The 21,365-nt window shown below is 47.1% G+C and overlaps 1 pseudogene; it reads left to right on the forward strand.

Moving 5' to 3' along the window:
* Window positions 1-1,146: 1,146 nt before the first annotated feature.
* LOC115330085 lies at window positions 1,147-2,030 on the forward strand (annotated as a pseudogene).
* The last annotated feature ends 19,335 nt before the right edge of the window (window positions 2,031-21,365 follow it).

Genomic DNA, 21,365 nt, shown 5'->3' on the forward strand with positions numbered 1-21,365 from the left:
TTTTGTTCTGAAAGTGTGAAAAAGCGTGTCCTTGCACGCGCTCCTGGCGTGACTATGCTTAGGCGACATTTCGCTTCTTGCGATTTCTTTGTGTTTTCCCTGTGAGCGCGCGCTGTCGGCATCGGGTACTACAGACGGTGGCATCCCCCAAAACAGAAGGACGGTGAGGCACTCTATGTACTACATATTTGATATACACTTACATTTCGCGGATGCTTGACTGATTAGGTTATGCTTCTAGACGGTGTACTACCGCCGTACACACACCCAACTCGTATTAAAATACCTCAAACCGGGAACTTATGCGCTCTCATCTACTCCGATATTTTGAGAGGCCCGATCTCGACAATGTGTTTCAAAATAAAGTTTGGGCTCTTAAATCGCCAGCAAAAATGAGGGACGCGACGTTTCAAGTAGAAACTTACATCAAATGCTTCCTTTGCTGGTTGGATGTACCGCACGCATTCAAATTTTAAGTCTGAACTTCTAGAACGAGAAAAAAGCCTAAAATGGGACAGCTTTTTTTATTTTTTCGTACTTTAAATAGAGACTTGAATTTGTAATGTTTAAAGGGGCCTAGTGAAGTATGTATTCGAGGTAAGTTTCAACTTGATAGGTTCAGTTGCTGATGTTTGACGGGCAATTGGTTCTAGCTTGCAACTTTATTTTGAGACACTCATAAATGAGCGGATCAACGTATCAATGTAACACTTACTACATCAAACACATATTTTACTAAATAGAAAGGCTGACCCATTTGACAACATGGGGCATTCATTTTTTCTAAATTTTTTGCACTTGAAATTAAGACTTAAATTTTTAATGAGTAAATCAGGTCAGTAAAACTCATATTTGAGGCCAATTTTCACTTCATGCGCCGATTCCTTGATTTTTGAGGCCGGTTTTAGAGTAGAAACTATTTCAAAACACCGTAGAGCGTCAGTCAAACACATTTAGTACATATAAACATATTGCGTGTATAGCAATATAAGTCTGAGGGAGCACTCTCGTAGGTCGTTCTTAACACGCGGTCACAAACAGTGGAAATGACTGGCCAAACAGTTGCTCTGAGTAAGGTACTAAGTCTCACATTTTTTTTCCACATTTCTAGGTTCCTTGCATCATTAGGATCTCTGGGCCATGTGGCCATAAGTTACCGGATGCATAAAGCAACATTATCGGGGATCCTCCAGGAAACGCTGCCAGCCATCTGGGACTGCCTCTCCCCGTTAGTGCTGCAGCCACCCACATCACAATAGTGGGAAGAGATCCGGAGGGAGTTCTGCGTCAAGTGGAACTTTCCTAACGCCATTGGATCAATAGATGGCAAGCACTTTGCGATCAGGTGCCCACCAAACTCTGGCTCAATATTTCACAACTGCAAGAAATTCTACTCGATGGTGCTGCTCGCTGTTGTTGACGCCCACTACAGGTTTCGACTGGTGGACATTGGGGTTGCCGGGCACCAGTCCGATGGCGGTGTGTTGAGAGAGTCTAACCTCGGAAAGGCGTTAGCTGCCGACACCCTCCAGATCCCTGTAATCGCACAGCCTGCACAACCTCTGTGCCTCCTGGGGGATGAAGCCTTCTTGTTGAAGACGTACCTCATGCGCCCTTTCCCCGGAAGAGGCTTGGACTACCGAAAAAAGATCTTCAACTACAGGCCCTCCCGGGACAGGCGTACAGTAGAAAACGCCTTTGGAATACTTGTGTCTCGCTGGCGGGCGTTTCTGGCTCCAATGCATGGCACTGTTGAGCACTGTGAAAACATGATAAAACCGGGAGTCTGCCTCCACAACTTCCTGACACGGGATGAAGCCTACTGCCCTCCTGGATATGCTGACAGTGAAACGAGGGGTGCCCGTGTGGATGGTCAGTGGCGAGCTGACATTCTGAATGTTGGTGTCAACAGGAGCCTAGGTGGCAACAGCAGCCCAGCAGCAATCAGCATCAGGGACCAGCTGGCAGACCACTTCATCTCCCCTAGGGGAGCCATCCCGTGGGAACACGACATAGTGACGAGGGAGTAGACGACGACACGAGGTTGTTATCAATGCTGTTCAATTTTTTTTCCTTGCAAATAAATTTATATATTCTCTCTGCTCTGCTTGCTTAACAGGGTTGACCTGCGAAATATATTTTTTGATCCCTCGTTGTTTTCACCTTCAAAGAGCTTACCTGCCTACCTTGGTGAATTTTGTTGTACAGGGGAGAGCGAGGTAATTGCACTAGCGAGGAATATTGGCCATCCATGTTCTTCGCTTGCCACTGAGACACAGGCACGCATGCCAAATGATTGGCTTCTCATTAAGTGAACCCGCAGGAATGTAGTAGTGGCTCACTTGGAAAATAGGACAGCTTGCGTATTAATTACAAAAGTCGGGTTGAATCTTTTCATTTACACCACAAATCAGTAAAATAAAATTCTAGATGTACTTTCGATAAGCCTGTTTTCTACTCGCATTTCTCTCGGAAATATAAACAGGTTTCGAGCAATGCGTGCCACCCACGAAGCGAAGGTAATGGGTAAAAAGCATGTTTGATTAACGGTATTAGCGCAGGCTGTGTGTGTGAGTAGCAGATGATGCTATTATGGGCACTAGACATTTTTCTAATTTACACAAGCACCAAAGATCATGCCAGGTTTGCAGGTACACTCGCTGCGCAAGCTATCGTCCACATTCGTGTGTACCACCTACATTACAAGCCGCTTCCTTGAGGCTTGGGGTAAATTTGCAAAATGTCTGTAGGTGTTCTTTCAAGCTATTTTATGTGATAGGCATCCCTGCAGCCTGCCTCTAAGAACTAATTCTGAAGTATTGCACTACAGAATTAATACTATTCAGATTAACATAGACTGCTTCACAGATTATGTTTTCATCTAACGATGTAGTAGAATTGCATAAGCAGAGATTGCTCTTTGAAAATGTAGTTCATATTAACAGAATGTGTATATTATCAAGACATGAGTGGACACGTGTGCCTTCAGATGCACAAAGGTCGGGGACGTTTTATTTCTGCTGAAATTTACATTCATATTCATACACAATCTGCATTACACAAGCCCTGAATGGGGCACTAGTGACCTCGTCCCAACGATCCAGAGATTGTGCTACAGAGTAGGCAAAACGCCTCGTTCTGTGTCATTTTACTCCTTAAATGATTTAAAAGTTCTCTCTCCATTGTGTCAGCCTCCCTTCTGCGTGCAGAATGGGGGGGTCCTGGGCACCTTTGTGACTGGCCTGATGACCTCCTCGAGGTGCTTGATGTTAATTCACTCGAGTTGGACGGCGTGGCTGGGACAGGAGCCTCGGGGCTGCACTGCAGCTCTTCTTGGGCAGGCTCGAAGTCAGTGGGCATGGTCGAGTCGTCAGGAGAAGATTCCACCATTTTTATTAATAGACACTGTGCTGTGTCGCCCACAGGCGGTGCCTTTACGTTGGTGGTTGCCCTGCAAGTGGGATTAACATATGGGAGAAAAATTTAGTTAGACAGCAAATGAGGACAGCAAGTTTTGTTTACATACTTCCTGGGTCGGATATGTTTCTCGTAAAACGACATCATTTCCAGGAAGGCCCATTGTTTTTTCCGGACGAAGCCACTGCCGCTCCTTGTGGCAGCTTCAATGGTGCGGACCTCCCGAACATACCTGTCGCGTACACGCTTCCACGCTTTTTGTGCGTCCTCACCTGAAATAAATATGTCAAATTCAGTTCTCCCAAATGCAGACGTGATACAAAGATAAAATTCTGAACAAGCTGACATGTCAGTTAAGCCGACTGCACTGCTTTTCTGTTTGAAGTCCTAAATAACCAGAGCGCCTCAATGTCTTTCTGTTTGGATGATGCCATCGTTTGTAGTACCCGATGGCGACAGCACGCGCTCACAGGGAAAATACAAAGAAACCGCAGGAAACAAAATGTCGCCGTAGCTACACCGTGGCCGTAGCACAGTCAGCGCCACGAGCGCGTGCAGGGACACGCTCTTTCACGCGCTTCCAACACAAGAAGAAAATTATAAAAATAAGCGTTCGAAACAAAATGGCCAGATGTCGTCACCCCAAGCAAAGCGCATATGAAAGCACCGTAGTCAACTTACCCGGCTTCATGCCGCAGGAAAAGTGCACGGACTCCCAGGCATTCTTTTTTCGCTTGGAATCCCTGTACTCTAGAGAGCCGATGTCGTAAAGACACTCGCGCTCTCTCACCGCTTCAATGAGCCGCTCAACCTCGCCCGTCGTCAGAGCGCTCGGTTCGCACTCCGCGGCACCTCCGCTCGCCATTTTTCTTTCCAACTGACGCTCGCGCGAGGAATTCTGGGTGACGACCGTCGTCGGCCGACGCCGAGATTCGAGCAGCGCCTACCTCGACGTGAGCTTCGCCGGCGCGCGCCGAGGCGCGTTACGTTGCGAACCGTTCTACTTGTGTTCGGAGTATAAACTCTCCTTTCGCAGCTACGTACCGCAACGCGCTCGGGAGCGCGCGCCCGTCGACGTTACGTTGGAGTATAAACAGCCCGCCTCGACGTGAGCTTCGCTGGCGCGCGCCGGGGCGCGTTACGTTGCGAGGCGTTCCACCTGTCGTCAGAGTATAAACTCTCCTTTTGTAGCAACGTCACGCAACGCGGTTGGGCGCGCGCGCCCGTCGACGTTACGTTGGAGTATAAACAGCCCTTTAGAGTGTAGTTACACGCGCTGCGCGTGTTGGCGTCTGCCAGTAGTAGCTCTTCTAAAGCAAAAGCCTAAAACACAATTTGCCTTGTACGCGCGTTCGTCAAAACCTTCTTATGATTATATACTTCGAATTTTTTATACGGGGAAGGCCAGCGCGCGCGGAGCATAGAATTAACTTTCAGAATAGACCGACCTCACTAAGCGTTCGACGCATGCGCGAGGCAGCCATAACTTTAGTTCACAGGAGGCAATCGGCAGTGCACGAGTCTGTTCGTGCCCTGCACGCCGAGAGCTCCAGCGAGGTTGTCGCACGCGCAGAAAGACTAAAGTTCCCTCGATGCATTGCGGCAGCGGTGCGTAGTCAAACTAGCTGGTGAGATCGGTCTACTCTGTTCAATGTTTGAGTAATTTAGTAATAGGTCTATTTTCACTTCAACCGAATAACAAGGCTTTCAAATTGTGGTGGTGCTATACATAATTCTTACATGCTGGCCAACCATGCTGCCGGTGTACCACCCGCCTTTCACTCATCAATTCTTCGTCATCGTTTCTAGGGCCGAACTTAGTCGTCGTTTTTCGAACTTGGAAGAAAATTTCAACGAGACTTGTCTTCAATTCAGACCGCCAAACATTGAGAAATGTTTTTCAAACAAGGGTCAGTTTAGTTTTACGTTACCCAGTATCAGTACCACAAGCAACAAAATGTCTTTCTTAAGCTCAAATGTATGCCGCGCTCTGTCGCGAAAACCTGGTACACAGCGCGACACTGTTAGCGCGAACAAGCTATTGCCGGTTTTTCCAGTTTTTCTCTGTGAAAACAAGGGATGTCATTAAAGTTATCATTGCTATGGAAAGAGCTCATTTAGTTCTATAACGTAAGTGATAACATTTTGTGCTCGCTAATACCATTTACAAGTAAAACGCGAAAATGCGCCGATGTCGTGTTCGCGTTAACAGTGTCGCGATGTGTACCTCGCGTTCTTGGGCCCTTTCGCTTGGGTCTCTTTCCTATTTGCTGCACCCAGCAGGTGACACCAGCTACCACCTCATTATAAAACACGGAGCTATCACTCATTTAGGCCTTGTCAAACGTGGCTAGGTACTTGTAGGCACCTTGTAGAGAATGGCAGTTAAATTTCTACCGCGGTTAAAGTTAACCGGCTTCGAGCAAACGGACCCATGATCTTGAAAATGGTGCCTATTGATAACTCATCTACTGAATAGACCTATTGCTAAGTTACCTTGAGTTACTTAAGCCATAGAGTTATTATAATGTACGCTAGAGGTTCAACTGGCGCTAGTGTCTACGCGACTTCCGTGACGCAAATTGTAGCAGACAGCAACCAATCTTCTTTTGCAGTGCTCCCGTGCATTCCTATGGGAAAATGCGCGTGCAGTTTCTCTCTTCGCCGAAAAATAACACGGAACATTTTGGTTATTTGGGTCGTACCGAATAGTATGTACCTTGATTAACATTGTAAAAGTGTAATTACTTTAGTTAGCGCATTTTTCTTCGTTAGTGAGCGATATTTAACTTCGCTACATTTCAGTCCCAAACGTGTGTCCGCAGCGGGTGTGTAAAAGCAAGCGACGATTCAAAGCAAAATTACAATCGAAACGATTATAGACTGTGTTCAAGGCTCGCCAGCATTCCGGTGACGCTTGTCTATACATAATATGCGAGTCCTGTCACCATATGAAAATGCTCCCGTCGTGCATGAGCGGATAAAAACCTTCAAAACGTAGAGAATAAAGTCTGTGGGCTATTAAAAGTGTCTCTTCGTATTGTTTTCTTTGCCGGGCACCTTTTATCGGGCACTTGTTCTCAAAGATATCGAGCGCGCGGGTGATATTTTGAGCGTAGAACAAGCAGCTTCGCTCAGCTAGGGCAGAAAGAATAAGCAGTACTTACTTATTTAAAATCGGAATAGATTACGTGGCCTTCGATTTATTTTGATTGTACATGCACTGCGAGTTACTGATCCAGTGTTACTGCGTAGTTCCTGCCGCCGCTCTTGATTTTCCAGATGTCCTTCGTTCGTTTGGCATGTATATCCCCCATGCTGGAAATCGCCGACGCCGCGTTCGCGCTAACAGTGTCCGACAGTGCACATAAATACACGTACGGAGCCGTTTTAGCACCGTTTTTAATGCGATGAATTCGAAAAAAAAAACACCGTAACTGACCAATTCTTTCGTAGATCTGACTGAGAAATGTTCCAAGCTACCTAGTAAGTACGAATTATTTGGAATATATGCTCTTATGATCGAGCGCAGAGAGAAAATGCACTCGCTTTTTTCCATAGAAATGCATTACCGGAAGTCAATTTTCGACTGGTTGCTGTCTGCTTCAATTTGCGTCAGCACACTAGCGCCACTTGAACCTCTAGCGTACATTATAATAACACTATGACTTAAGCATCAAAGAGAATGGAGGGAATCTAGAGCCCCTCTATCCTGGGAAAATTGGCGCCATACATTGTTGTATGGAAATGGTCGAGAGACGTGCCCCGCGCCGTTTCTGGGAAAAACATGGCACCTGAAATCTAGCTCAGTGCTGCGCTGTGCCGCCATGAACTTCCCAAGGGCGGCACGTTGCACGTGCCTCGTACATCGAAGCACTTTGCGCCACTTTTAAAACATGAAGGGGCTTTAAGAGAATGGTGTTCCACGCGCCGCGCGTGCCGGCGTATGCAGTAGTAACTGTTCCAAAGCAAAAGCCTAAAACAAACGGCATCTTGCACGCGCGTTCATCAATGCTTTATTTTGTTTATTTACCTCTAATCTTTTCTACAGAGAAGGCGTGAGCGTGTGGCGCGTGCGGCGGTGCGAGCGTAGAGCTCTTGCTCATTGCACATGAAAAATCAGCAAAACTCTAGCCTTAAATATCTTCGCTTTAAAAGCTCGCGCTTGAGGTAGATAATCTACTCGGTTTACCGCTACCGGCAACGCGCGCTGCCGAAAACGTCGATATCACCGGCTTACCGCTATTGGCTGAACGACAGATATAGGGGCGTATCCAGACTTTCAACTTGGACTGTGTCCGTTCAGGGCCCGTTTGCTCGAAGCCGGTTAACTATAACCGCGGTTAAAAGTTAACCGCCCTTCCCTACTAGGTACCTACAAGTACCTAGCCAAATTTGACGACGGCTGGAAGAGCGATAGCTTCGTGTTTTATTATGGGGTGGTAGCTGGTGTCACCCACTGGCTGTAGCGCATGTAAGTGGCTTCCGTGGAGAAATTCCCAGAATGGGGGGACTTTAAAAATGCGCGCTGCCTGGTTTTCGCGACGCAGCGCGGCATACATTTGAGCTTAAGAATCAAGTTTTATTGCTCGTGATACAAATAATCGGCAAGGTAAAACTAAATTAACCCTTGTTTGGAAATTTTCTAAATATTTGGCTGTGTGAAGTGAAGAAAAGCCTCGTTGAAATTTCCTTCCGAGTACGAAAGAGGACGACGAAGTTGAGTCCTAAAAACGATGAGAAAGAAGTGAGCGGTGAAAGGAGGGCGGTACACCGGCAGCATAATTGGCCGGCACGTAAGAACTGTATATAACACCGTCATAAATTGAAAAACCTGTAACTCCGCTCCACTGAAAATTGACCTATTAGTAAATTACCCGAACGTCGAGAAGAACGCTGGGAGTGTAATGCTACGATCCGCGCGCGCTGGCCTTCCACTTATAAAAGATTTGGAGTAAATAATCATAATAAATCTTTGACGAACGCGCGTGCACGGCAAAATTTGTTTTTGTTTTAGGCTTTTTGCTTCAGAACAGTTAGTACTGCAGACGCCAGGGCCCGTTTGCTCGAAGCTGGTTAACTAACCGCAGTTAACCGGATTTCCCTATGATGAAAGAATTTTGAGTCACGTGACCGGCAGAGTAAGGACGGCGGGGAAACATGGCGGTTCCCCGGTAAGTGAGCGCCACTCGCTTTGGAAATAATACGTCGTAGTAGCTGCAGTAGCGGGCGCGTTGGTCAGCAATGAATGGTGCCGGAGGTTTTCGCGTTGCCTTACCTCACTTAAAACGCAAAATATGAGCAATGACCTCGCCGCATTTTAGATAAACTTTCGACTCTGGCCATTCCTAAGCCTAAATGAACGCGATATTTGTCGGCATGGCAACGTCTTTGGAAAGTGGATTGCCTTGACTCTCTCGGCCGGGTATTGATAGCACACAAAAGGAGACAACCACGCAGCTTGATCCCCAATTCCCCCTCCCCTCCCCCTTTTATGTAAGTGTTACTGGGCATATTCATCCAACATTTGCAATAAAACCACGCTCCCAAGCAACACCGCATCGTACAAACAGACATAAAGACCCCACCTCCCCTTTCCTCCCCCTTCCCGCCCCCCCCCCCCTCCAAAAAAAAAAGTGTCTAAAATTTTCTATTAAAGAGCAACTCATCAGCCGCTCAAATGGGGACACAGTTGCGAGCGCCGCGTCGGTGGTTAATTACGGGGAAGCGTCCGAACACATTTCCGCTCACTTATTTGCAGGCCCAGTCCGCCCCTCGGGTGAGCTTCTGAATATGCACGGCCGCCGAAGACTGTTCACGGACCCCCGCGTCGTTCGCGGCATCCAATTAATGACCCCGTTCGAGTGCGGTCACTTCGCGACCCAGGAAATTCATGTGGGCCGCACACACGTGAAGCACTGTCGGTTGACGCGCGATGGACACCACGAGGGGCTGCCCGCACGGACTCCGCGCGTCCCAAGTTCAGGCATCAGATTTGCTTTTTTCTGCGCGTCCGTTAGCGGGGTACGATAAGCTAAAAACATTCTAACATCCAACTTTTACGAAACAAATCGTACTACCCCGGTCAATATGAGCTGAAACTGCCCTCTATGACTCTAAAGCCGCAGTGATCGTCCATTATACAAAAGACACTGTATTTGCTGCAAACATGACAAACGTATGTGAGTAAACGCTTCCGTCATGTTCGAAGAATGTTCTGCTTTATATACTTTCAGATGTCTGCAAACAGGTATGCTTGACCAATGTAACAGGATAGTCATGCAAGCCAAACACAAGCTTCAGACACTGTCTGCAGGCTGTCTTTTTCTATGATGTATTGGCAATGTGACCGCCGCTTCAGGCTTTCCTGTAGGGCCTAAAGTGCGTTGGAACGCAAAGCTTGCGTCTTAAGTTTGCAACTCAATGACAGTTTGAAAGATAATAGAGCTCGCGGAAACTGTAAGTGTGGCATGAGTTTATATCGAGTGTTTCAACTTATATATCATTGGAGGGTTTACACTCTGGAAAGTATACACGGATAAATTGAAGGAGAGGAGGGGACGAGAGCATCCGGTGACGTCAGAACGCGAAGCTCTGATTGGATGGAATAGTGGGTAGACGCAAAGGCTGGACGCCTTTCTATCGGTCCCCCTCAGGATCAGAGTAAACAAAAATAAAATCCTTTGTTTTTCGCGTAGGGTCTGGCGTATAGTGTTCGGTGTTGGAAACTTCGGAGTTGAAAACTCTTAAGGCATGAAAGGGCTCTTACATTTTCTCTAAGTATGAATGAAGTGCGTTTAGCACGGAAGGCCGTAGCTGCAGGCACTGCGGTTAAGCGCGTGCTGGCAACAATCATTCGTCAAATTCCATTTTTGCACCGTTCAGAGTGTTGTTCGCAGCAGACGAAAAGTTGCTTTGTCCAACGCTCGTGTTGATGACGAAAGAGAACGGCAGAAGGTCCCTTTCGAATGCAAGCGTTACAGCATGCACTTGTTGCCTTTTGTCATGCCTTGCCCGAGTCTTGGCGCTCCAGGCTCATGAGGAAGTTTTTTCTGTCCGAACGAGCCTCAAGCACGGTGGCCTAAAGTCACCGGATACTGGGAAAGTAGCGCCACTGCCTTCGCTGCCTGATAACCAGGCACACACAAATGCTAACCAACGGGGGCCACAGCTCGCAAGGTACGCATGGTCTATATAGGCTAAAAAAATGTATTGGCGCTGTACAGTAAACGACATAAAAGTTAAAACACACCAGGAAACGGAAAGATCGATATCAAGTGCCATAGCAATCGCCATCTCGGTCGCTTAAAATCTTCGAAGTTTTGAAAGGGTCATTCTAAACCAGTCGCGCAAAGATCGCTAAGAAGCATCAATGTACTGAAAGCGTCCCTCGACAACATAAGCGTCTTTGGCACTGTACACTCAACAAACTTATCAATCTTTTGCTTCTTTCCGCCAACCTCTTACAATGGTATTGTTCTTGTGTATTTCCAGACTATAAAATTCGTTTTCAATGACGCCGTGCAAGCAGCGCCTATGAGCAGTTCCGTAAATGAGTTAATCTGATAACGTGGTGGCGAGCCGCAATCATTCTCGCCCCAGCGTTCGACTTCGCTGTTACGCCGACTTCAACGCCCGTGACGCTCTGCTGTTATCTTCTGTTTCCTTTTTATTTTCGGGAACAAGTTCGCCCCATTGAGTGTTTAGTTTGCTTCAGTTTTCAACACCTAATCAATTGTTCAGTCCTGAGAATATGAGTGGTATATGCATTTCTTTATTCATATTCAGACATGTTGCTCAATTTATCGTATCTTTATAATTTGAAACAGCACCGAACGCGTCGAGACCGAAGGAGGCTGAAAAATTGGCAACGAGCATACGTCACTGAATTGTTTTGCCTCGGTGACAATGTGGCAGGCAAGTTCACGATAAAAGAAGATGAGGCGCGCTGAGAGAGAGAGAAAAAGAGACAACTTGTGCGGCAAAATGAAGTCCCTGCAGCTCCTCCTCGGCCCCGAGCTCGCGACTCCTCTGTCGAGCATTCCTGCTTCGTTGGGACGGGTCCAGTAGTTGTTAGTCAAGAAGAAACGACGCACCCTCCGAGAAAGCTTTTTGTATGCGTACGCAATGCATTGTTTCGTTATCGGAAGCTCCTGCCGTCACCTCAAAGCACGGTTGTGCACGTGCCTAACTGGCCCGCTTTCTCTAGCGTAATCCATACTGACTATTCGCCACTGCAGCAAAACGGATGGCGGCTCGGGGAAAAACGCTCAACTGGCCGGAACAGATTCTTTCGCGATTTCAGCTCGTCTCTCGTGGCTTCCTTGATTACTTGTTGTAGGTGGTTTTCGCCATAGAAGAGTTGTCCCGGTGAGTCTGTCGTAACCGTCGTATCAGCTTGTTGCCATGCTGTTCTGCATGCAAGCGCATAAACTAGACATTCCGCGTTTATCAACGTTCATCAGCACCGTGGAAGGACATTAAGCAGTCCTTTCATCATTTCCTCGAAGAAAGTCGAGCTTTTGGATGCTCACTTATACACCAACACATCGTCGCAGGTTCTAGACATAAAGGATAAATAGGAGGGCAAACCATTTTGTGTCCGATGCTTGCTCTCTGACACCTCAGCTTTATGCTTTGAGCTGGCACATGCCACGGCACGACCTGCATTAGACCGCCATATCTGCCCGACGTTGGATTCTCCTATAGGTCGCTGGAATCGTTAATAGACCAACAGGCTGTATGGTCGCTTTAGAGACGCTCTAGATTACAGCCGCCATTGTTGACCTTCTTTTGTCTTACCGAGAAACCTCGGAAACGGGTGTTGACGAGACTCCACAAAGGCCAATGCTGTGGAGAAGATCAGAATAGAGTCTAAGATGGCGGTAACATTGCCTGCTATGATAATAATGAAATGAAGTAAACAAAATGAGTGAAAACAAAAACCGAAGGTCGATTATGAAGAAGCCCCTCGCACAGCTGCTCCGAAGCGTTTATACAAAAAGCCAGCGTTTATACTTAGTTCCACCGTGGGCACTGCGCGAGAGCAGAAACCAAACTCTTCTGAGGTGAAGCGTTTTACGCATGCGCCGTGCAGTTAGCATCTAGCCCCCGCAGCGGCATGACGTCAGGGCCGCATATTGTCTATAGACCATACCAGTAATGGGCTTGTGACTGGTGCTATACTCAGTTTTCATGAGTATTGCGCTTTATTTCCACGCTTCGTTAAATAATGACGATGCGCGTTCTCGTCTGTAAAGATTACATGTTGGGTTGTCTTTTAATTTGTAAACATTTGAAAGATATGTGCCGTTCAAATCTTGAAGTAAAGCGCTTAAAGACAGCGAAAGAAGAATATACATGCTAACGGGACAAGACGTCTAGCAAATATTTCCTTCTGTCCCCGTTCTTAGGCGTTGTACTTCAAAAATGTACAACCAACTAGCCTAAACCGGCCGTTTTAATATACTGAGTTAAACAGGTATGCGCGAACACAGAAGACGAACTAGAAGGAGTGGACAAGGACAAGCGCTTGTCCAGTCCTTCGGGTTCGTCTTGTGTGTTTGCGCATACAAGTTTACTCAGTACCATGAACCTACTAGTCTAACAACGACTTTTGCGTCTTAATATATTTAAAAAAATCATGAGACCCGGCTTCATTCATGTTTACAAAGGCAATTCAGCGCGCTATCTCAGCCCCGAGTCAGCGCTGACACTATAATGATGAAGCAGAGTGAACTATCTCAGCGCTGCTCCAACATTGATGTGTGGGAGAAAAAGTGAATGTTGTTTAATATTCAGCTACCTGTGTGAACCACCTTGAAGTGTCGAAGTATCGTTTGACGACTAAAAAAAAGGTTCGATACGCACAGTGGTTTTAAAGAATAAAATTCTTTCTAACGCTACTCTCGCCCCCCCCCCCCCCCCCCCTCTCCCGAATCCAAACATTTTGCTCGTCCGTCCGCGCTTTCGTGCATTTCCCACTAAATTGAGCGGCGAAATTGATGTCACGTGACCTATAGGCTAAATATATTTCTCCGTTAAATTAATGCCACGTAACCTGACGTCACGAAACCTTCAGCACAATTCAGCTTCCCCGCTAAATTTAGCAAAAACATTTGCGTCACGTAACCCATACGCCAAGTCAATTTCAACTCGAAAAATGGCGGGGAAATTGTCACTTAACACGTAGTTTCCCAGCAAACTTTAACGGGATATTTGAAAACTCAGTTCTAAAATGAAATTCACTCATCATAGGACTTTAAAGGTAAGCCGCGCTGCCAATTTTGTTTCTACCTTATTTGGCCTTCAACCCCGCCGGTATATTAAAATACATCATATACATTCCCAAACATAAAATTGTTGCCCCATTCTCCTCGATATATTAGATGTTAATTATAGGTAGTTTCAAATGTTCAGATTCCCATTAATATAAAATCCCACGCCTCGGACCACGGTGTTTCGTAAGCCAGCCTGTGACCCGCTCACTGAACAGCTTCTTCCGCCCGCATCCGGCCTCTGACCGGTGTCGCTAATCCCTCAGCCGTCCAACGCCCTCACGCATCGACGGAACGCATTAGTCGCACTCTGGTACTTATAGTCCCCGCGCCCGTAAGTTCATAGTGCGGTGGAAGCTACGTCCCCGTTTGAGCCAGTCTTACGTCTTCCTTTTGGCACGTCATCACGCTTCCGGCGCATACCCACACGCGAAGAGCTGGATCAGGTGATGAAAGGAAAACCGTTGATTGGTCCGGCAAGCGCGTAGCTCCCGCCGCAGCGTCACCTCAGGGGTGAACGGTGCGTACCAACAGAATTCGTGGGACGCTCACGAGTGTCAGTCGTAGTAACTGCCCGGGCAGCGACCAGGGGATTAGCCGAGTGTCCCCGCAGTTGAAGAGATGATCCCGCTCCAAGAACACTGCTGCAACGGCCTCAAACTAAAAAATTTGAGGCTGTTTCCGCGTCCGTTGCTGTCTCCAACTTTGCCAAGCACAAAGGAAACTTGAGGCGATCCGACGGTCATAGATACGGAGCTGACGTAGACGGCCCCAGAGTGCATCAGATGATTAAATCGAACGGAATAAATTTAGAGAAAGCGATTTTCGCAATTTTCTAGTTTGGTTTCATAATTTTTAGAGTAAAGTGGCGAAAGTTAAGTCAAGAGGAAACCCCAATGTGTTCGTTGATAGCGCAATGAGCAGTACCGCGACTGCTCTGTTGAACCTCGGAAAGGTCGATACACTGAACACTAAAAAGGAACTAGTATTTCTAGCTTTTCAAGAACTAAAAGAAGTGCTCGTTAAGTATATAATACTATACATTTTGACGTTTCCTAATATTTTTTTAAAAACCTGTTTAGCGTGTGCAATGGCTCACATAAATTAAAAGGCAGCGTGGAAAAGTTCACGTACGCGCACCGTACAGAACTCGAGCATTAAATGGAGTAAAAGCAAAACAAACATATAATGGCGTTCACATGAAGTTGTTTCGCCTTTTCGTGGTTACATGTCGGCGCGATGACACCTATAGTTTCTGTGCACTAAGTACTATACGGTGTCTAATACATACTGGAAATGCTCGCCCTCTGCAGGCGCCAGACAGCTCATCACAACAAACTGGAGGACAATATATGACGGTATCAAAACTCGCTATAAATAACCTATAAAAAAAAAACTGCACTACATTCTTGAAGTGTACACCTAGTGCATGTTTGTTCAACAAATTGCAAAATTGGAATGATTTTAGATAGTTGATGTTTGGCAAGAAAATCCCTGCTTAGGCACACGCAACGCTTTTTTGTGTCTTCCGTCGGAACCGTTTGGTATTTTGCTATTTTCCAACAGTCGAGCTACCATGGTTAACAAACACCCCTTAGATAAAGTTATAAAGTATATGGAAATTTCCAAAGGTCGAGTGGCTTTGGAAGAAGGGTCGACCCTACACAATTTTCGAGCATCTCCTATGGTTGCCATTTTTATCCGGGAAATGAGCAGTTTTTCCTTGACCTCTCCATTCTTCACGAGCAGATCGACACTCAGATTGACAGGTTGCTTTATAAAGACATTTCTTGTATACCAAGATTTTGTTATCCAGGCACCAGTGAAACATGCGTACCTCTTCGGAAACCCCACCACATGTTGCTTCAGTACTAAGAGGCATTGGGGGACATACTTCTTTTTTCGTAAAATACGCAAGAAGAACACCATAATTTGTAAGACATAAGGGAAGGTAGTCACGAATGATAAGTTGATTGCCTACACAGTGACAAAGACGCGGAAATTGGCGAGGAACGCTTTTAGCGCGATCAAGTCCCACAGCGATCTTGGTGAGGCTGGTTAAAAAAGAGCCTTTCGGAGCTTCAAAGATTTAAAAGGACCGAAATGCCAATTGCCATGATAACTGAGACAGAGCACTAACATACCGTGGTCCGTATGTTAGTGTCCGTCACAGGATCCAGTGATGCTTATATGCCAAAGTCCTAGTTCTACATTTTCTACCTCGCCCAAGGAGAGCAACGCGCGAAACGGGTTGGACAGGAGTTTTGTGTCACCATTCTACTTGGACTCGTGTTCTCGCTTTTCTTAAACGAGATTCGCAGGCGAACGCTGACACGGCACTGCCCTTCGATTCATCCACCTCGCTGGCCAGACGACGTCCTTGTTGGGCTGCCATCTCGAGCCCTTTGCATGGCCTATTTACCCTTACAAAAGCTACCTAAGTTGTTGTTCTTCCTTTGCGGGATACCTGGCATTTGTTTTCCTGTAAAAATCATTCGTGCTGTCAGACACGAGTTAATAAGCCGAGATCCTGGGAAAGTACCACCATTGCCTTCCGTGCCTTCTAGCAAGACACAAAAGAGATACAAACAGACACAAGATCAACATTTTTCAACGTGATTGGCTTACAAATGTTTGTTTTCATGACACTCAAAATTTTTGTCCTTTTCAAACCTTCGAAGCTTTGAGCGCTCATTCTAAACCAGCAACTGCGCCAAGATCGAGATGGAGCATAATGTACTGGGAGTGTTCATCCTCAATAGTAGCGTATTGTGCAGTCCTCATGCAATCGACCTAACCATCCGCCCTATGTTAACAGATTTCTTACAATAATAGCATTCTTTGCGCGTATTTGGTGAAATGAAATTAATTTGTCAATGCCGCCTTAAGGACCGACGCAGCCTGTGTGTGTGTGTGCGTGTGTGTGTGCTCAATTATTTCGCTGATGTGTGCGTTACAAATTAGTGAAGCATATTTAATGCATTTCTAAAGAGGCCAATCACCGAAAATGTGGATTTGCTCACCAAGACTGAAGAGGGAAAGGAGAAACTGCGCATTGCACGGACCCCAGTGGTTGTACACGGGGACCTTGGTGTTACTTTTCAGGATCCTGTGACTTTACACGCGACCGGCCGATCGGTGTCCGATGGATTTAGTATACCACAGCCCAGAGAACGTGGAGCGAAACCTGGCACCGGAAAACCTGGGTATTCCAGCTTATATCCCAAGCCCTGCCCGTTCGTATATGAATGAGCATCGCACCCGCTGCGGTCATGCACTATAAGGAGTGAACAGGCTAGGGGTGGGGGTATTGCACTGGCTATAGTTGTCATCCACAGCGGTGACCAGAAAGCCTCATTAGATGTGGAAAGCTTCACGCTGTCTAAGCCAACGTACAACACAGTTTTATACGTGGCGCAGTGGACCGAATTACGAGAAACAAGGGAACGCACGACGCAGTTCTCGCTTCCGCAGCAGCTTACTGCAGAGTATGGCTAGGAAAAGTGGACACGCACATTTGCTTTCGAAACTGAGACGGAGCACTAGCACTTTTTGGCAAAAACAAAGCAGCCTTTTTGAGAATCTTAAACTTTTTATCAACCTGAAAACAATTTACAATCAAAATGTGCCGGCCCAGGCCAATATTCCAAATAACGTTCAGTGAATCATAGGTTAATAATGGGTTCTTTATAACTTAATACACTAGGAATCAAATGCCCGCCACGATCTATAAGGTTATTCTGCAGATATCACTTCTTTATAAGGCGTTCATTTTCACAAAACGTATGAGGATTGGTGAAACAAACCTTTTATCCGCAACATTTACCCTTTGCTGTAAGAAACGTCATTAGCTTTCTCCAATATACACCGAATTTAAAAATTGTAACATCGCAGATATTCCAGTCATACAGTTATGTTCATTTAGTTCGTTTCATATTCCTGATATGAAATTTCGATACCAAACGCACGTACGTGACGTAGCCCTAAATATAGTTTGTACGTCCTTGGAAAAGCAAAGAAGTTGTAAGCAGAATTCAATCTAACCCTACGACCCGGGTTTACTACAGTTGATCGAATGCTGTTACGTCGAAGCACGTTTTATAGAATAGGCACGTTTTATCCAAGCACGGTTTAGAGAAAGCAGAGCCTCAGTTTAGAGAAACGTCGTATATCGAAAAGAGGACGCTTTTTAAAAAAAGGCTTTCCTTTTCGCGTGCATCACTGGTGCGCGTGTTAAGCCATGCCCCCCGCTGCGCTCCCGCCGTTTCGCGGCGGCAGTCTGCGGCGGCTCATTACAAAAATGTTAACTCACCTGATTTACCCGTACACGCCACTTCACGGCGGCCGAATTCGCTAAAAGGAGGCTCATCGCCATTTTATAGAAACTGGGTTCTCTATAAAGGGTTCGACAAACTGGGGTCGGTAAAATGGCGTCCTCTAAAACGAGCTTCTCTAAACCGCATGCCTCCGCTATGACCCAACATGTTTTTTCTCCTTTTATTTCTTGGACCGATATGTCCAACTATAGATTATGGTTCAACAAGTTTCTCCCTTTCTTTCTTTTTTTTTTTTTTTTTTTTTGCTTTCATTGCGGATGTTAGTGAGAAAAAAATAACAATAAATATTGAATTATTTAGAATTAAGCCAGGCCCACCGACTGAACATCGCACGGAGGTTTGCTCAATTAGAGAACGGGTCGCCGGCGAGTGCAGGAATAAACAAAATAAATAAAATAAAACCTGTGCCGGTCTGATCCGGTGGCTCTAATGAGGGGTATTCGCAAAGCTTTGCCGCCTGTACTTGCTCTACCCTCCGTTCCACCCTTACGATGGGCAGCACCTGACGATCGGAGCTATCCCAGGCAACCTCGCGACGTGAACGTACTCACTGACTACGCGACTTGTGCGTCGTGGCACTCCTTCCCGGAAGTCACGTGACATGCACGCGCCATTGCACTGGCTCCTTCGGTGCGTATCGTTCCCTGCGTTCCATCATGAGGTGAGACGGAGTACACCTCCCTATCTTGCGTCTCGGTGGAGTTTCCCGCTGGGTAGAAGGGATAAGTGAAACCACTGGCTCTGCCGCTGCCTCCGCGAGCGACCTCCCCAAGAAGCGGATGTGTTTACTGAGGCGCCTGGAATGAGTCGCTGACTAAACTTGTGCTCGAACTATTCGCAAAATGCATGCTCTACAGAGAGGGGGGAGGGAGTGGGGGGAGTTTGCTGGCGCCTATCAAATTGGCGGCTGCCGTCTTGGTGATCGACGGTGAACAGCGGGGGCTCTAGGTTTGGACACTCGGCGAGAAATTCGGCGAGATCGCTGGCCGCCACGATCGAACAGCGCCGCGCTGTGATTGGTCAGCGCCAAGTTCAAGCGCGGCACTGGCCGATCGCAGTGTTCGGAAATATAGCCAACTTTCTCACCGAGTGATCAACTTAAAGCTAATCCTCACACCTGCGACTAGATACGACCAGAGAGGCTCAAATGCAGTTTATTGGCGTCTTGCGAGTGCCTATAACCGGCTGCGTATATGGACAGCCGGTGGTAAGCACTCACAAGAGGCCTAAACCGGTTTTTAGACCTTTTGGAGCCCCAGTACGAATATATATCTGCGTGCATAAAGCCTAGTGAACACATTTACCTTTGATTACGATTGACTATGACAAGCCCGGTTTCGAAGCCTTCTGTGACGACCTACGTCTGCTTGCTTAAAACTGCAGCCGGGCTGGAGCAGTCACAACAGGTTTAAAACCACTTTTCAAGTCACTGCGGTTCGCCAGCACGTCTCGCAGCGCCTCACACAAGTGCCGCTTTAAAAGGCGGCGACACCAAGACGTACGCGTATTGATAAATAAAAAAAAAATAAAAAAAAACTTGGGGGATGATTAAACTTGGGTTTTAAGTGTGGAACGCGATAGCGTTCTCGGGTCCAGGTGGCAAAGTTTGTTCCATATTAAGCCACGCTCGTCTTCAAGGCGTGCAAGCGTGTGCGCGTGGTCTAGTCGGTAGCACCACGTTTCACGGGACGTCACACGTGAGCGTTGTGGGTTGTTTAAAATTTCCGGGCGAGGTCATGTGGCGTGACCTCACACGCGTGAGGTCACGTGTGATCTCACACGGGACGTCACGTGTTGCTGTGACATCATGACCCTTCAACCCGCTAAATTTAGGGGAAAATGCTCCTACCACATTCAGCGAAAATTTTCTCGCCAACTTTATCCCAATACATTCCTGCCATATTTAACGGAAAAATTTACTTTCTCGTGTCGTCACACCTGACGTCACGTGAGACGTCACGAGTGCATACCACGATTTTCAGCTTCCACCGACGCGCACGCCGACGCCGGATTGTCTGCGACACGACGTCCTAAAAATATATATATTTAACACATTTTATCTGTAGAAAACTCACCTGCGGCTAAATTATTTCTGCCTAGCATGATTTAACTGTTCACATCATATAGGCTTATTGCAGCAGACGTCACTTTCGGTAAGACTCCAAATCGAAAGCAACATTGTCGTTTGCTATCAGTGCCTTGGCGCCATGTTGGAGGCGTCCGGCGTCTTATTGCAGCAGCAGTAGTGCCGTGGACTCATAGAGCCGTGTAGGTATGAGGACATTTCAGAATATTTTCTTTCCCACTCAATCCCCAAAAAGTTCGTCACCTGATACGAAGCGCAGTCCACAAACCCTTAGCTGGGGTTGCAAGCTTTTCAGTCACGATCATAATGTTAATATAATAATCTAGAGTGAAAGTTTTTATTCATTTGGCCGCTTCAGATCGGCGGGACATAGAAGAGAACATCGGCCGTTCCAGTTGGCAGTACCTTGCTCTTTTATCTCTTAATTTGCAGAAAGGCACTTGAATCGCGCGTTGACAAAATAAATGAAGTTGACAGGCGTTTTGCTCCTCCTGTCTTTACCCGCCTGGTCGAGGTTGAGGTTGTGCCGGCGTATCCGTCGTGACCCATTCATAACGCCGGCGAACCGATGGCTCGAGTTACGCCTTGTCCTGTTCCGAAATTATAAGAAAAGCAATACTGCTGGAGGCAGGTCCGAGTCGCCGACGTCTAAAGCAGAAACAATTAATTACGGCGCAACTGACCATTTTAAACCTCGCGATAGTGGACAAACTACATTGCGAACGCGGCCCCAAATCACAAAAAGAAAGACTTTTACAACACCCTGTAACGCCGAATTAGAGCGCAGTTCTTGAGGAGGTGGAGGGAAGGATACTGAGGGGAGGGTATACTCCTCCTCCCTCTTCTTCACCTCCTCATCATGCTGTTCCTCCCTCCGAGCGGCGTCGGTGTAACCGTGAAGTCACTTGACCCTCGTAACCTAACGGCGGTCACGTGACCTCACGGGGTCCCGTTACCTCACGGGGTCACGTGACTTCACCAGGTTACGTGATCTCGTGGGGTCACGTGACTTCACGGGGGTCAGGGGGGACACGTTACCCCCTCGGGGGGGGGGGGGGGGGGGGGGGGGGTCAGGGGGTTACCTGACCTCCCTCGGTTGGGTCAGGGGTGTCACGTGGCCCCCTGACCCCCCCCCCCCCGTCCCCAAGGGGTGTCACGTGACCCCCCTGAGGGGGGTGACGTAACCGCGCGCGGACGTCTCGGCGCGGTGCCGAAACGTCACCATGCCGAAACTTCGCCGCGGTTACG

Source organism: Ixodes scapularis, unplaced genomic scaffold, assembly GCF_016920785.2.
Source record: "Ixodes scapularis isolate PalLabHiFi unplaced genomic scaffold, ASM1692078v2 PGA_scaffold11__112_contigs__length_91849675, whole genome shotgun sequence".
Taxonomy (NCBI): domain Eukaryota; kingdom Metazoa; phylum Arthropoda; class Arachnida; order Ixodida; family Ixodidae; genus Ixodes; species Ixodes scapularis.